Source organism: Callorhinchus milii, unplaced genomic scaffold (assembly GCF_018977255.1).
Source record: "Callorhinchus milii isolate IMCB2004 unplaced genomic scaffold, IMCB_Cmil_1.0 Scaffold3, whole genome shotgun sequence".
NCBI classification, from domain to species: Eukaryota; Metazoa; Chordata; class Chondrichthyes; order Chimaeriformes; family Callorhinchidae; genus Callorhinchus; species Callorhinchus milii.
In genome coordinates, this window is record NW_024704744.1 from 69388744 (window position 1) to 69405231 (window position 16488).

A 16488-nucleotide genomic window follows, 5' to 3' on the forward strand; every position below is an offset into this window, starting at 1 on the left:
TCCATACTCGACACTCCTCTGTTCACCTAGCAGTAAGTGGGAATTTGGTTGTTAGTCAATTGGCGGATCGCTTTTCTGGGGTAATAGTCCCTTCAAATTTAAAAACAAAATAAAAAATAATTTGTTCACTCAATCCACGACACTGCTGTGTGCAATTGGTTGCCGCGTTTCGTCCACAAAATATACAGTCAATTCATCTACAGTATATTCTGTGAAGCGCTTTGAGTCTCAAAGACATGATAAAGCGATATATCAAATGCAAGGATTATTATTAAATGTCTGTATTGGCAGTGAGATGCATATCATTGTCACATTACATGTGCAATTAAAGTGGTGGCTAACATCTCAAAGTCAGTGTCATTCTTTAGCCAGTTCATAATTTAGCCTAAACCCAGTGTAAAATACAGAGTAATTTTCCCACCACTTTGTGCTGCGCTAACAATGACTTCCAAGCTTTTTGATTGAAATTGCAGGATTCGGTAAACAAGTTGTATTGCTAAGAAATTTAGTTTGCTCCTGACTATTTGTCGTACTTATTTCGGCTATTTCTCAACTGAGAAACAATTAGAAATCAAACTACTGGCTTCCAGTTTGTAATCACTGTTATGCTTTCAGGCAGCAAATCACACATTTTGATCACAGTGTACCTCAGTTTTGATCTCAAAAGAACACTCAAATCTCACATCGTATTTGAGTTAGTTTGCCTGTTAGAAGGTCATGTCAATGAGGAACCAGATTGTGATGCTTGAACTCATTCCACAGAGGATCCTTGGATGAAAGAAACAACTTGCATTTTTTTTCTAGCATCTTATCGCATCAAAATGTCCCCCAAGCAATTTTTAGTTAGGATATGTGGCGACTATTTTCTTTATTGTCTGGAAAATGAGCATTCATCCAAAAGCCAACTAATCATGATGAACTGGATTCAAATTGTGTCTCAGAGGTGAAAAGCCATTTTGCTAATTCACTGCACCACTTGGTCTTTCTACTTAATATTTAAAATATGGAAAATGCATATTCAGTTCTGGTCGACAAGATAGCCTTGTAGCCTTCCCATAAGGACACAATCATTACAAATACTGACTCATATAGAGTACTATTGTATAAACAATAGAAATTCAGTTTCTTGGAAATTGATAGTCTATCGTCTGTACTTTGCATCAAAATATGTGCTACAGTCCCTTTAATTGTTTATTTTTTACCTTTTATTTTTTAAGCGCCCTGAGATGCAATGTAAATGCAAGTTGTTGTTTACTGTATCTCAAATTGTTAATCTTCTGATTTGAGTATAATCTCCCTGTAGTTCTTTCCATGAACCATGAGATATTTTCTGATCACATTGTTTAGTATCGATATGCTAGAAGTATCCACTTATTTTTTTCAAAAGGAAAATATCAAACACTATTTTTAAACAAATAATGCCACTTCTTCCTCGCTCACCCAGAAGTAAGGGTTAAAATAATCTATTCATGTATTCTTGGACTGCAGAGTTGTTAAAATCCAACCAACATTTATGTAATTTTGTTATACAGACTGTACAACATTTCTGACTTTGCAATGTTTGTAATCCAGTTGGACTAGCAAACAAAAGCTTTTATTCCAAATCAGTTGGTGCATTTTGTTGCAAATTTACAATCATCGCAGATTTGTAGCAGAATTGGCAATTATACCAATGGGAGAGTAACACTAAGAGTTGAATGGTATGGTGCAAATTAGTGTAGAATACAGCAATTACATTACTAATTGCATCCACCATTTACAAATCGGGAACAGCTCAGGTTAGGTGCAAAATTAAGGTGCCTCTACTTCGCCCAACAAATATTCTGCCCTAAACAAATTGCTTTAACCTTAACCTCAGATGATCATTCCCTACAGCATCAGTGTGACATTTCTGTTTCCTATCCTAGCCGCCCTGCTAAGTGAAATGGCTAATTTGTGCCAAATTATGGAAAGTATTGTGGACCTATGCCCACAGGAAACGTGTTTAAGGCCATTCAGTCTGCTGAGGATCCTTACAACAAACCCACACACAATCTCCATCCTATCAGTTTGGGTTGAATTTCAGCCTACATTCAAGAGGTGAAATAGCAATCCATTAAATCACTGTTATGCTATCAATAAGACTTCAACCCATGACCGCAATCCAAAGCCAAGGTAGTAATCGTTTGCTAATAAACCTGTAAAACCGTTCATTGCTGATTCAGGGGAACCTTTACCATATCCATAATTGAGTTACTTTTAATGAGGTATAATGTGACTTAGTTAGTATTGAATGTAGTAACATATACAGTATTTAACACATTACCAAAAATATTTTTTTCTCAGCACTAAAACAAGATATTTTTGGTATGAAAAAAATGTTTTGCCTGTATAACATTCACATTAATTCTTATCTGCTTTGAAGCACCTTTTTTGGATGTGAAAAGCAATATATGAATGTAAGTTTTTGCCTTTAAATGAGAAAAGATAAAAGATAAATAATATGCTGAATATTGTTTGTAGCCTAATAGCTCAACTTTGTTTTAAACCTCTTTGCTAAACTTTTATAGGAAATGGCTTTTCTCTGTGTTGAGGGAAGGAGGAAGGAAACGCTTCAACAGGAATCCAAAGTTAAAACCATCTGCTAGAGATGTGTACTGTATTGTGGAGTGGGGTGATGCCGAATGCTTTGGACAATTCCTCATGTTCTATATTGTTTATTTTTGCCTGACCATCCGAGGTTGTGGAAGCTAGATGCTGCCAAAGAAAGGTGAAGTCAGAATCATGGGTGCTCAATGTCACTCACAATGAGTCAAGTTATTGCTGAAAGCAGATTGCCCTGCTCAATCAATCATCTGGAATTTGGGCATAAAAAAATGTATTGTTGTGTATAAAATCTGTATTGAAACAGGAGAGGGATTAGAAAATGTATTCTTGCGTGATATTATTAAAGGGTCTGAAATATGCTTTCCAGATCCTCCTAATAATGGCCCCTAGGTTATCTGAAACCTGGCATCCATTGTCATACAATGGTGTAATTACTAACGGGTCAGACTGGGTGAAGTAAGATAATTATCCCAATAAAGCTTTGCATACAACTTAAATGGCTAAAGTAAAGAGGGAGGAGCACTTTTGGCATTTCTATTTTTGTAATTGAGCACTGCTTTTACAGCATAAATCCTCCAGTAAAGTTATTGATGTTACCATATTCTTCATGAGGCAAATGTATTTAGTGAATAGATTGACTGGCGACATGCTGCATGTTAACCCTGCAAGCCAAAGCCCTAACGGGTATTAGGGTGGTCCTAGCTGGACAAACAGGTTGAAAGCAATATCAATGGCAAGTGATACGGTTTTAGCTGTTTAGACTCCAGCAGTACCCCAACGTACACTCTGGGGTTCCCTGCCTTGGTTCTTGCCAACCTGTGCCTAATACTTTCTGGAATTAGGTAAGCAGGATGCATCCCTCCAGGGAGAGAGAGCACACATTCCATTCCCACAATCTATCTCTAAAATTTCCATGTGTAGGTGGGTTGCATGGAAACCTCAGTTTGGTTTGGATACTCTCGTAAGCATGGTGATGGCTTTCCGCATATGTCAGATACCCAGCTGACCAAAAAAAAAACAAGGCTATAGACACCAGGCTTGGGACACTTAAATTTGGAGGCCGACGGCTTCATTCCAATGCTTTTCCTGTCTATAGAATGAAATGATTTGTTAAAGTGATGGTTGGTTGTTTACAGGATATTTACTGTATTGCAGGAAGGAAAATGCTTTTACAGAGTTGTCCATTGTTTTCAGAATATTAATCCTTACCTTTTATTTTCAGATTGAATGCTGGGCAAAGTTCTGTGATATGAAATCATATGCAGAATTTATTTGACCTTTCTATGTCTGGAAGTGTCCAGAAGAACAAATTGTACTTCCCCATTTAACTCTACGGGATGCATCAAAGCTTAACAAATGAATAATTCTGGAAGAATGAGATCAAAATGGGCCAAAGGGCCTACTTCATCTGAATCTCTCTTGTGAATATAGTACTTGCTCTTTACTACATATGGTATACCTTAGAGAACTTAACAGAATGGGAACAAAAAAATCATGCTCTGCTATTCAACCTTACTTAAACCATTAGCTGCCACATTTACTTTTGGTGTTCATTGAGGAGTAATTGAAAAGATTTTTTTTTAAAAAAGGAGCAGCTGTTCAGAGTGTTTTCAAACGGTGACAGTAAATCTTGTTTAGTTTGAAAACGTTGAGTATTTCTTATGGTAGAAATGTGGTTCCTGTTACTGGAGAATTCGGAATAGCAATCAACAGGCACTTCCTCACGAGGAGATTATTGCAGAGCAAAGCCAACTTTGGCTGCTAAAAGAACAAGTGAAAAACATAACTTACAAAAGGAGCCTTGTGTTCACAACCTGCTGCCTCTGCATAACTGGCTACAGCCTTCTTCATGTCCCTCGTGCCATCCATTCCACCATTGATGGTTGCGCTTTCAGCCACTACGCCCCGAAACTCTGGAACAATCTCTATCCTTCCACCTTGCCCTTTCCTTCCCCATCTTCAGGTCGCGCTGACGACCTTCCGCTTCGAATGAGCCTATGGTCACCTGCCCCAGCTCGGCATCGTGCTCCGTCAATATCAAGCGCTCTGGGATGCTATCCTGTGCGAGCAGTGCAATGTAAATGCAAGTTGTTTATTAGGAATACACGAGAATGTTAAATCCTTTGTCATGAATCACTTGTTGAATGCAGCAGAACCCTGTTATAACACACTTCAGTATAATTATAAGTATAACGGTGATTCACAATAGGGGTGTGGACTCCTAACATCTTCTAACCCCAAAAATTAAAAATAGGTCTTTCTGCTCACTACCCAAAGCCCGAGACAACAGCGGCAGCCTGATGGCCCAGAAGTTGGCCATTTTTTAGTAAACGAAAAACTGGTTGGTGGTCTGAAGCGAACAAGCTTCCTGCATGGATACACAGTGAATTCGAAAGCCCTCACTAGTGATGTGTCCCATTATAAGCTGGGTTTGAATTTTATGGACTCCGGTTATTATAGTATAACGGGACTCTACTCTTTTTAATGAGAATGACCTGGGTTAATTATAGTGGTGTTATTTGATGGAAGTATTTCTTCAGCCTTGGGTCTGATTTTTAATGTAAAGCAACTTGAAGGTTGCCCTTGGGTCAAGTTGCAGAAAAAATGGGAGACATAAGTAGTGGACTGTATTCCTACAGTAGCGATCGGCATTTTTGGACCTGCATTATTATGCATGTAAATCATTATTTTGATTCGGGCATCTCAAGGACTTGAATTTATTGCATGGCTAGCAGATCACCCCTGTGCTGCATGTCATTATTGCAGTTGTTATAATTGTGACAGTGAACTGAGCTCAATTTTAAAAAGAATTCTTTCATCCAGTAGAAAGCTTTCAACTGACTAGTAAAGCATGAAATTGCTTCTGGACTTTCTGCTTCAATGGTTTTAATATTTTTCATAGCTAATTTCTTTTATAATGTAAAATGCTATAATCCAAATTGAAAGAGATAGCAATATTTTAGTACAAATTAGTAACAATATAAGAGCCCCAATTGATCATTTCACATAATCCTTTGAAAGATTTATTAAATTATACTGTATTGCAGTACAATTGTATGACTGAACTTTTGTATCGGGTTTCTGAGACTTTACCCACATGATTAGGCTCTGCTGCATTATTATTAATGAAATTGTACTGTATCTTTTTACTTTTCACTTTCATGTTTCATCTTGTGCTAGGTTATAATAATATTTCTATTTAGAACATGCAAAATAATTGACCCCAGTACCACTTTCTACTAAATGAAGTATATCTGAGTGGCATATTATTAATAATAATTAATAACAATAATTTCTTACATTTCATCTCCATTTGCGTCAAGAGAGCATTCCCAAAGCATTTCACAGGATATACTGTAAAGTAATGTGACCATGTGTGTTTTCTGGGTGAATGCAGCAGAAATGTTCTACAAACACCCATGAAGTGAATAACAAATTTTATTTGGGGAATTGCTAGCCTATCACCTGGAGAAACTCCCTTCTCTTTTCAAGTAACATTGTGGGATCTTCAATATCCACCTGAACAAGCAGATGTGGCCTAGGTTTAACATCTCATCTGAAGGCTTGCATCTCCAAAAATACAGGGCACTGCATTGGAGTGTCAACTTAGATGACTGTGTATGACTTGAACCCCAACCTTCTGACTCAGAGACAAGAGTGCTATGTCAGATAGCCAGACGGATGCACCACGAGCCAGACTTATGTGGCTAATATAATTAATAATATAGAACTGAAAGATGTTGTGTTTGTGATAAATCTGATTGTCTTCTTCAATTTCCATATAAAGCTTCTGTGTGGTCAATTACTGTGTGTTGAGTGTTTCTATCATTACAAAATTACTGATGTCACATTTGGGATACAATGAGTACCTTATCAAAAGGGATAATGTGTCGGGAGATGGTTTAGTGAAGAGTAAGTAGGATGATTCTGGGATTTCTAGCTAAATTATGAAACATCTTGCAAAAGTGAACTTGTTTTGGATTGGGGAGAAAACGTTTAGGGTTCATTCTGACCCAAGTTTTAAACATGATGAGAAGCGTAGATCATGTGCATTTAAGTAGCTAAAGGCTTATACATGTAAGCCATCAAGGGGGACCAGATATTAGAAATGTATGCATATGCCATTGAATATGTAGAGCAAGCATTCCCAGTGAATGCAGTCAATTAACTCCTTCAAAGAAGAACTGGATAAGTATGTGTTTGAGAGCAGTATTGGCGGGATTAGGGATAAGGACATGAACAAATATTCTATTGGACACAATGTTGTTTTTGCTGTTGGGGCTGGGAAGGGGGATACTTGTGGATAATTGGAGTCAATGTTTGATAAATATTGGACAGAAATCCAGGCTTTTTCTATGATTTTGCTGACAAATATACAGTCAATTCACTTTGCAGTATATTCTGTGAAGCGCTTTGAGATGTCTAGAAGATGTGAAAAGCGCTATATCAAATGCAAGGATTATTATTTTGTTTTTTATTTCCACAGCCTTGCTTGAGGAGCATTTTCTTACAGTTATGTTGCTTGTCAATCAAACCTCAGGTGATTAAGTGGACTTCCTTTTGATAGATTTTTTTTGCTTTGCAGTACTCTACAGCTTGCAGGGTTAAATGCTCTCCACCAAACCATCAGCAGATGCAGGATATTTTCCAATGTGGTTGCTTCTCTGATTCTTGTCGCAATATGGATACTGATTGAGAATTGATACAAATCAGTCGAGGCTGACACTCCAATACAGTGCTGAGTTTGTGGGGGGAGGGATACTGCCATGCTTACCTATAAATATAGTCGATACACTTCTGCAACAAATACATGTAAAGCACTTTGAGAAGCTCTGACATTATAAACACTGTCAAATGCAAAGATTATTATTACTGTGACGTGATCATCTGTCTCTGCTGCTTATTGTTAGCTGTCAAGAACATGGGCTTACTTTAGGAACATATCTTCAAAAAACTTGAAGATATTTTTGAATATCTACCGAATGTCTGGGGAAAAAGGAGTCAGAGGTCGCATCCACCGTCCAAAAATAATATACAGTAATCCTGAGCTGCATCTAAGGGGGATTTTGTGGAAGCATGTGTTTTTACTTAACTGTTAACTGATTTAAAAAAAGTCCTAATTAGCCTGCTTATTCCAGAAATGTGGGGTAGTTTGAATATGGTATTCATATATTTTTGTGAAACAGTTTTACGAATGGCTTCCACAATTATCTTCAAAGCCTTTTTAATTTCTCTCGTGGCTGGAGGATGTAAAGAAAGAATTTCCATTGAATGTCACAGTGCTGTGTTTTTTGTGGGCTTGGAACAAGCCGTCTTTGGACCACTTTTCTCCAAAAAAACGAGTGACATGCCCTGTAGGGCCTCAATATATACTTTCTTCACAAAATGGAACTTTTGCTTATTTGAAACATTATCCATGACCTTGAGCTATCTGTTGCACTACATTGCAAATCATTAGTTTGCCACATTTTAAGTTATCTCAGTAATACTGTGTTTTTTGTAACTTCCTGTTCAGAACAATTGCTCCCTTTACGACTCCACTCTCCACATTTCACAACTCTTCCAGTGTTTCTGGGCTTGAAATGTCTCGGGTTGCCAGGCTCCCGATAGCCATCAGACCTCTCTAGTGATTCAAAGTTATTAATTTGTTCAAAAGAAACATTCATAGCAGATGTTAAATGTCTCCTGTCAAAATACAACTTGCAGAAATGGTTAGATACATGTTCTTTTTTTAAAAAACTCCTTGCACTGTCATTCTTATTTGATAGCCCTGAACTGATACAACGACCACATTTGAAAGCGATGCTTTTCACACTGTCTACCCTTTCCTGTTATTTTGTACTTTTTAAGTTAAATCTTTGTGACTTTGTTAAACCTTACCACTCCCTCTGCTTTATGTTTCCCTCTCTCCCCCACCTTCCCTCCACCCCCATCAGTGTTTGGGATTTCAGCCCATCTCTGGAATTCCTAGAGTCCCTTCGCCTCGGCCACTTCCCTTGTCTCTTCAAGGAATATCTCAAGACCTCCTCTTTGACTGTGCCTTTGGTATCTTTCACCCCTAGCTCGGGTGCAAATCCCCATCTGTCCAGCACCTTGAGACATCCTCCCAATTTGAAAGGTGCTCTATAAATGCAATATGTTGTTGTAAATCTGTGTTGTGAAGTAAGGCCAAATGGTTTTCTTCTAACTTCCAGTACCTGTCTCAGACCTCTTGTTATACACTGGGAGAAATTTGTTTCATTTTTCGAGGAGGTGCATGGGGTCTTTAAAGTCTCATCCGAAGGATGGCCCCTCTGATACTTCAGTACACCCTCAGGACTGCATCTGAGTATCAGTTTACACTTTTGAGTTATAAATATCGATATGGGCTTGAACCTACAACCTTCTGACTCGGAGGTAAGAATGCTAGTAACTGAGCCAGGCTGAGTTTACTATTCCACTATAGTAGAAAATAATGCATTTCCCTAAATCATTCAGAAAAGAATATTGAGCTTGCTATTTTTATTAAGTGATTGTGATAACCGTTGTTGTAACTCACTTTGCTTAAGTTGGAATTTAAAGCACAACTACCTCAAGTCTGTCATAGTTACTGTGAATACAGTAAACTCCTGATAACATGACCCTGGCTCAACTTGTCGCTTCCACTTGCGTCATCATACCATCAATATCCCTGGCTGCATTTATTTACGTTTTTATACGTATGCCTAACCGGACACTCCTGATAACTCGTCACTGAACCCTTTTCCCTTGGTGTGACAAATTATCAGGAGTTAACTAATAATAATCCTTGGATTTGTCGTAGTGCCTTTCACATCGGGAGGACGTCCCACAGCGCTTCACAGGATTTACTGTCAAGTAGACTGCCTGAATTTACAGGCGAATGCGGCAGCCTATTTTGTGCACGGCAATGTACCATAAACAGCCGTGAAACGAATGACCGGTTTTATTTGGGGGATTCTTGGATCTGCACTGGGAGAAACTCCCTTGTCTTTTCGAATTGCACCATGCAACCTTTAATGTCCACTTAAATAGGCAGATAGAATCTTGGTTTAACATCTCGCCTGTGACAATGCAATATACCCCCCACCCACACACACACACACACCACCCGCATTGCATTGAAGTGTCAACTTAGAATTCAAGTCCTGATTTGGGGCTTGAACCCACAACCTGCTGATTCCCAGAGTCAAGAATGCAACCACTAAGGCCAGGCTGGTATGTTTTCACAAATGCCTACTCTCCCTGTAATGTTGCATATTTAAGCAGAGCACTCAGGAGAGTAAGCTACAGAAAGGTTTTACTGCATCATGATTATGGTGTTCAACCAAAGCAACAAACCAACACTTAACAAGTGCTGTGGCTTAACTTTTTTTTAAAAAGAAGAGAGACTTGGCTTGTTCTTGCGTTATATGCTGAGTGATTCTTGGCTTTGATAGTTGTTGGAGTAATGTGGTATTGTCTCATGATTTGTTCTATATCCTGTTTTAATTTTAAATGAGCCATTTTAAGCTTTCCCTTGTGGTTCTCTTGAGCAAGGGCCACAAAACCACTTTCAGTCCAGGCTCACACAGGAAGAGTAGTCTGTGGCAGGATACCAGAAGTGGCCAATATGGAGTACATCCTTTAGGGAATATTTCCAGTACCTACTATCTGCAAATTTATATTAGACTTGATCATCAAAATATAACAAACTTGTGCTTTTGTCAAACTTTGCAAACTAGATGAAAAACATGAGTAGCATCATTTGTTGAATAGTTTCAATACATTGTTGATGTACATTAGTGTTCATTTTCAACTACTGTTGAAAATTATCACTTAATGCTATGCTGTGTTTCACGGTCAATCTACTTTACAATATATTCTGTGAAGCACTTTGGGATGTCTCAAGGACATGGTAAGTCCCTGTATTCAGATGCAAGATTTATTATTACTGCTTTTCCACCATTACGTTGAATGTCACCAACATTCCAACTGCTGGGATATACTGTACAGAACATTGTGCTGAGAACGGATGTGGCTGAATAGAGATAAATTTCCTGTTTGTGACAATACTAGCAGCGAGGTTCACCTAACTATCTTCAGTAAGCAGACCAGTGTTGAATTGGCAGATAAATTATTGTACTGTAACTGTTGCACATCTGTATGCAATGGCCTCATGAACTTGCCTGAGATTGTGGTATGTGAGCACCATATTCAGCAGTGCATACGCAGGGATAACTTTCTGCAATATTTGTTCTTCGTTCTCACCTAATATCTTCTCAATTATTCTCCTTTTTGATTTGTTTTTTCCAGTTTGTAATTTAGTTTTAGTTAGATCTCCTATGTTTCTATCAATTTAATGCTTTGTTTTCTTTCTGGTTTGGTGGAGCTAGTTCTAGGTTGCCTGACAAAGAAGCCACAGGTTTGAGTTGGAGATGGTCTTGATGAGTTTCATATTGGTTGGTTGGAATGATGAAGGCTCGCTTGATCTCATGCTTCCAAATACTCATCCTATCATTTTCCTATCACATCAAGCTGGACTAAAAAAATGAGTCCAGTGTCCTGGCCTCAGCCAACCGTCTCAGTAACTAAACTGTAACTTGTTAATTTGTCACTGTCTGTGGCACCATTGTAGTTGTTAGAGTGGTATGCTATTAAACTCTTGCATTGCAGATCTGTAGATGTTATCAGAGTAGCTCTTTTATGTTGTGGAAGCTTTGATGTACCCAGTCTCTGGAGGCAGTCATAAAATAAAAACACCGTTAATGTGGATTGACAGTGAGCTGAATAAGTTTGTTCCCTCATCTGAAGCATACTCAATTTAGCCCATTTGTACCCAATGCTAATCTGAAATAATTAATTTGAAATATTCCAAGTTGCTTTTTTGGGGATTGCGTCTTGGATGCAAAAATACAGCATTATTTAAACTGTTATTTGGATGTATAATTCGTTTTTAAAAACAAAAAATTGTAATTCAAGGTTCTAAGCAGCACTTGATTTGTTACAATAATAGTCTTCAAAAGCATGAAACTTTCTACTAAACTAACGTAAGAGTGTTTTTGTTATTTGTTGTTTTGGGAAAATATCGTAGACTGGTTGTATAAGAATTGATAACTTGCATTTTATTTGAATAAATCCAGAACATTTTTGGTTGTCTTGGTATTTTAAAGTTTCTAAACTCCAGCACCAGTTTATTGTCTGTTGCAGTTATTGCCGTTTGGTCTTGTGTGACCAAATGTTTCTAGTTCATTGATGTGTGAGGGCTTTTTGGGATTGAGGAAACAATTGCAAGGATCATTAGATTAACAAGTTTGAATGTGATAACTAAGGAATATCTCAACTACTGTAAATATTTTGAAAAATAATTAGAACTTAGTGTTCAGCTAAAACAGAGTGAGTGAATTGGAAACAATAACAAGATTACTTGTATAGTGTACATTTGTATCATGTCGGGAGGATGTCCCAAGGTGCTGCAATCTCCAGAGTTCATCAATTGTGTACTAAAAAAGGTTAGTCTGTTTCACAGAGTTCTGAAGGAACACGCATTGAATTTTAATGATGAATAAGGTAATTTTGTTTAAAAAAAACTTAATTTCTATATTATTATGGATAGTTGTTTTGACATTATGCTGGAAATCACCCTTTTATGGATGTGCTTATCTGATTTTACTTTATATCTACACTTACAAGAAATGAATAAGCCTTGTATTTTGATAATCTTTGCATGTGATATAGCGTCTTTCATATTGGATGTCTTAAAGCTTCAATCACCTCGTGGCTGTACACAAATTAGCTGCAGTGTTGGTCTACAAAATACACTATCAATGCACTTCACAGTATACAACCATAACAAATTGCATTTATTTAGCACCTTTCACGTCAGCAAGACACCCGTAGGTGCTGTATATCCTGTGAAGTGCTTTGAGATATTCTCCCAATTGAAACGTTCTATATAAAATACAACAACAAATTACATTTGTATAGCCTCTTTCACGTCAGGAGGACATCCCAAGGCGCTGGATCCACTCCCGAGCTGGTGGTTGAGATCAGGCGTAATGGAAGGCGGGAAGGGTACAAGTAGGAGGGTGCCCGAAGGCACGGTCGAAGAGGAGGGTCCTGAGATACAAGGAATATTATATGCCAGTTATCAGCTCTGTACATACCCTATCAAGATCTTTGTAAGACCCTTGCTGGCTTCTCTGATTCTCCCCCACCAACTTGTTTTCTGCAAAATTTAAAAGCTTTATACTGGATCAGCAAATCTAATCTATACAAGGAAAGGTGGGATCCCATCACAGACTCCTGAGGTCGCTTCTTAATCCGCTCCCAATTTTGACCTGTTCTCCCAACAACAACCTTTTGCTACCTTCCCTATAGCCAATCTTGAATTCATGTCCATGTCCCACCCTTGATAATCATAATTCTTGCATTTGATATAGAGCCTTATCACGTCTTTGAGATGTCTCAAAGCGCTTCACAGAATATACTGTAAAGTGAATTGACTGTATGTATTGATACCTTGTAACCTCAGTTTGTGAAATAGTCTTTCATGAGGTCCTTTGAAAATCTAGATGTATTACATACAGTTCATAATATTGCTTCCTACAAACCATTTTGGGTGTCACTTCATCAAAAAAAAGTCTGAGGTTGAATGGACGGATCTACCCTTGTGTACCCATATTGGCTATTGTTTGGTAGATTTGCATTTGCGTAGTCAAACCTCCAGGCTCCAGGTTGTCCTCTCCCGCACCAAACTCCATGACTCCATCTCCCCCACTCTCGCCCGACTCCACTGGCTCCCTATCCTTCAGAGGATCCAGTTCAAGATCCTGGTCCTCACATACAAAGACCTCCATGGCCTCGCCCCATCCTACCTCTGCAACCTCCTAACCCCCCACTAGCCCTCCCACTCCCTCCGCTCAGCCGACTCTGGCCTGTTCCACATCCCCCGACCCACTTGCCCCACCATTGGCGGGAGAGCCTTCAGCCACTCTGCCTCCAACCTCTGGAATTCCATCCCTCAATCACTCCGCCTCGCCCCCTCCTTAGCCTCTTTCAAGTCCCGCCTCAAGACCCTCCTCTTCGACCATGCCATCGGCCACCCCCCTTCCCTCCCTTCCCCCACCCAACCCCAGCTCGGGTCTGAAATACTGTACTCTGTCAGCGCCTTAGGACGTTCTCCCAACGTGAAAGGCGCTATACAAGTGTAATCTTGTTGTAGATTTTGTTTACATATACAAGTGATAGTCCATTTTCTTTCCGATAGTTGATTGTCATTTTCCAATTATTAAGTTCTAGCTAATGGGTCTCCAGTTATCAGGCATAGTTTGATCAATTTTCTTGAATATGGGAACATTTGCTTGCTTCCAGTCTGTTAGAATCTCATTAGTGGTGATTAATTTTCTCATAATGTCTGTGCATTCTGATCAGATGTTTAACCAAATTAACCATTGAGGAAGCTGAAAGGAAATGTTTCTCCCAACAGCTAGAGGAAGATTTGAGCAGTTTAGGACATGAAAGGCAGTTTAGACTCCCTGTCTCTTGTGAGTGATACTTATTTAAAGCTATCACTACACAGAAGGACTCCTGGTCCCATAGAGAACCATGTGTAGAGAGCAGAGGGAAGAGTGCGTTCTAAAACTGGATATAGAGCACTCTATCATGTCACAAAGCCTGAATCGACTTCCAGGCTCGCATTGAGTTGTCTGATTACATGGACATTTTTTTGTGTTAAATTTGTGACTGTGTGAAAAATGTCTTGCCAACACTGTGCAAGGCTGTATACAGTATACCTATCTAATACTCCGTTAGATGAGATTTAAGGTATTCTTTCAGAACTAGACGGAAGAAGTTTGATTTGGTTCTGCTTCAATTCAATGGAGACTACAATTGCTTTTCTGCACTAAACCAGTTCACTATACTGTATTAAATATAGACAAAAAATTATTTGAATTAAGAATTGTCATGTCCTTTTAAACTTCCATATATATCTCTGGTTCTGCTTCATATGCAATATTATTTAATATTTAATCAGTTTTCAGCAAACACATACATATTTTGAAAGCTCCAAAGCTTTCATTGTAAGTGAGGACTTTATATAAATTTGGCAACTCCTGAAGTATAATCCCATCTGTTACTTTGAGGATCAGAAAGATATGTCTCAGAGGATTCCTGTTTGTTGAATCTGTTCATCTCTACTGGAGTTCTGCATTTAAAGTTGAGCACTGTGGAGCATTTCTGCTAACCATGGTTATGCCATTCTATTGATGGGTCTTAAATTAGAAATTCAATTGGTTGTTGATGAGATTTGCAACACTGGATCAAAAGACTTTATTCAAAGCTGGAAAATTAAATGCATTAAGTGAGAACAAGAAGCGTATAGATACTTGCTTTCATAAATGCAAATTAGAGCCACCTTTCATCACACTGCAATATATTTTAAACATTAGTACTTTTAATATACAAAGGCACCACTGCAAGAGCTGGATTATACTGCTGTAGTTTTGTTGGCATGATGTACATTTGTTGTGATTGTTTTACATAATCAAAACTGCACATATAGCACCTCAAGATATAATTACAACAGGTTTTAACAAAATAACCTTTTGTTATTCTGAATTCATTCTGAATTTCGTGCTAAATCATTTCCCTTTAAGGTCATATGACAATGTACAGTAATTCAAAGTATAAAATTGTGGAAAGCTAATTGTTAACGCAATCATCACATCAAATTAAGACTTTGCAATACCCATTGTGTTCCTTTAACTGTGACTAGTTGAAAGTAATTGCTATGAACTACTAATAAATTACAGCTTTTCAATGAAACAACATTTTGATGGTTGGTGACATGATTTGAGATGTTTAGCAGCCACGATGAAGAGCTGACTTGCATTTTTTTTATATTTGAAGTGACCTAATTAGGCAAATAACAATATTGATCCCATTTTGAATGCTTCCATGTTTCCTCTTCACCCAGCATTTGTGACCGATTTAACCTTTTGACCCTCTAATTTGCCCTCTCTTCAGCTTAAATTTGTATTAAACATATTATTTTGACCATGAGTAGTGACATTTCACACATACTTCTGAGAGCAGTACACTACTCATCTCACCAGGTACGGAAAGGGTTAAGCCATTAGTTTTAGCTGTGGGACTGTTTGATTATATAGCCAGTTTAAATTTCAAAATACCAATAATTATCTCGTAATATTTTTACGCTTGCATAATTTTTTTTTAAAAAAGTGTTGAATTAATGAAACGTCTATGGTAAATCCTTCTTGCCTTTTCTTGTCCTTGCAGGCTTCATGCCAGAACATATATATTCCAGCTGATGGGGTGGAATGGTCTGTGTCAAAGCCCTCTTTGTGATGATCAACTCGGCTCCGTGGTTATACAGCATGAGATAGTTTGAGCAAAGTGAATCCTATTTCAGATCTTCAGTGAGTGGTAAGATCGTTATGATATTGTAACAATGAAACATAACATCCAAATCATAGTAACATTTTGTTTTCTTTTGTGTCTTGTCTCAATAGTATATTGAAACATTTTTTGGAAAAATAAATAACTTGCAAGTTTTAGCCAACTTCTTGTTTTATGCGTAAAAATGTTTAGATACTGGTTTGCGGCAATAAAGTTGCATATCCTTCGAAAAGGGACCAGGCAATATGAAATCAATCGGACAAATGAGAAGCAAACGTTAAAATATTCATTTTTGTAATTTGGGTGCATGCTTCATCCTTCTAGGTGACTTGAAATGTTCTTCACGTATACATGTATTTTATGTCCAGTTATACCACGTCAAGTAGCACGATATTTAACGAATAATTGTATTGTCTAATTTAAACACTGGTGAGGGGGAAGGCTGAGCATTGTAGGAAACTCAAACCTGCTGATAGCCAGAGGTTACCTTTCTACAATACTTCT

At 38.0% G+C, this 16488-nt stretch overlaps 1 protein-coding gene across 5 annotated transcripts in view; it reads left to right on the forward strand.

The window, feature by feature from the left end:
• LOC103179256 (signal-induced proliferation-associated 1-like protein 2) overlaps positions 1-16488 on the forward strand; it is a 206448-nt gene that overhangs the window by 19241 nt on the left and 170719 nt on the right. For all 5 annotated transcript variants that reach the window (XR_006084920.1, XM_042332736.1, XM_042332735.1 and 2 more), the window contains one exon: positions 15865-16011. The gene's annotated coding sequence lies outside the window, so the exon portion shown is untranslated. The remainder of the gene's footprint in view (positions 1-15864; positions 16012-16488) is intronic.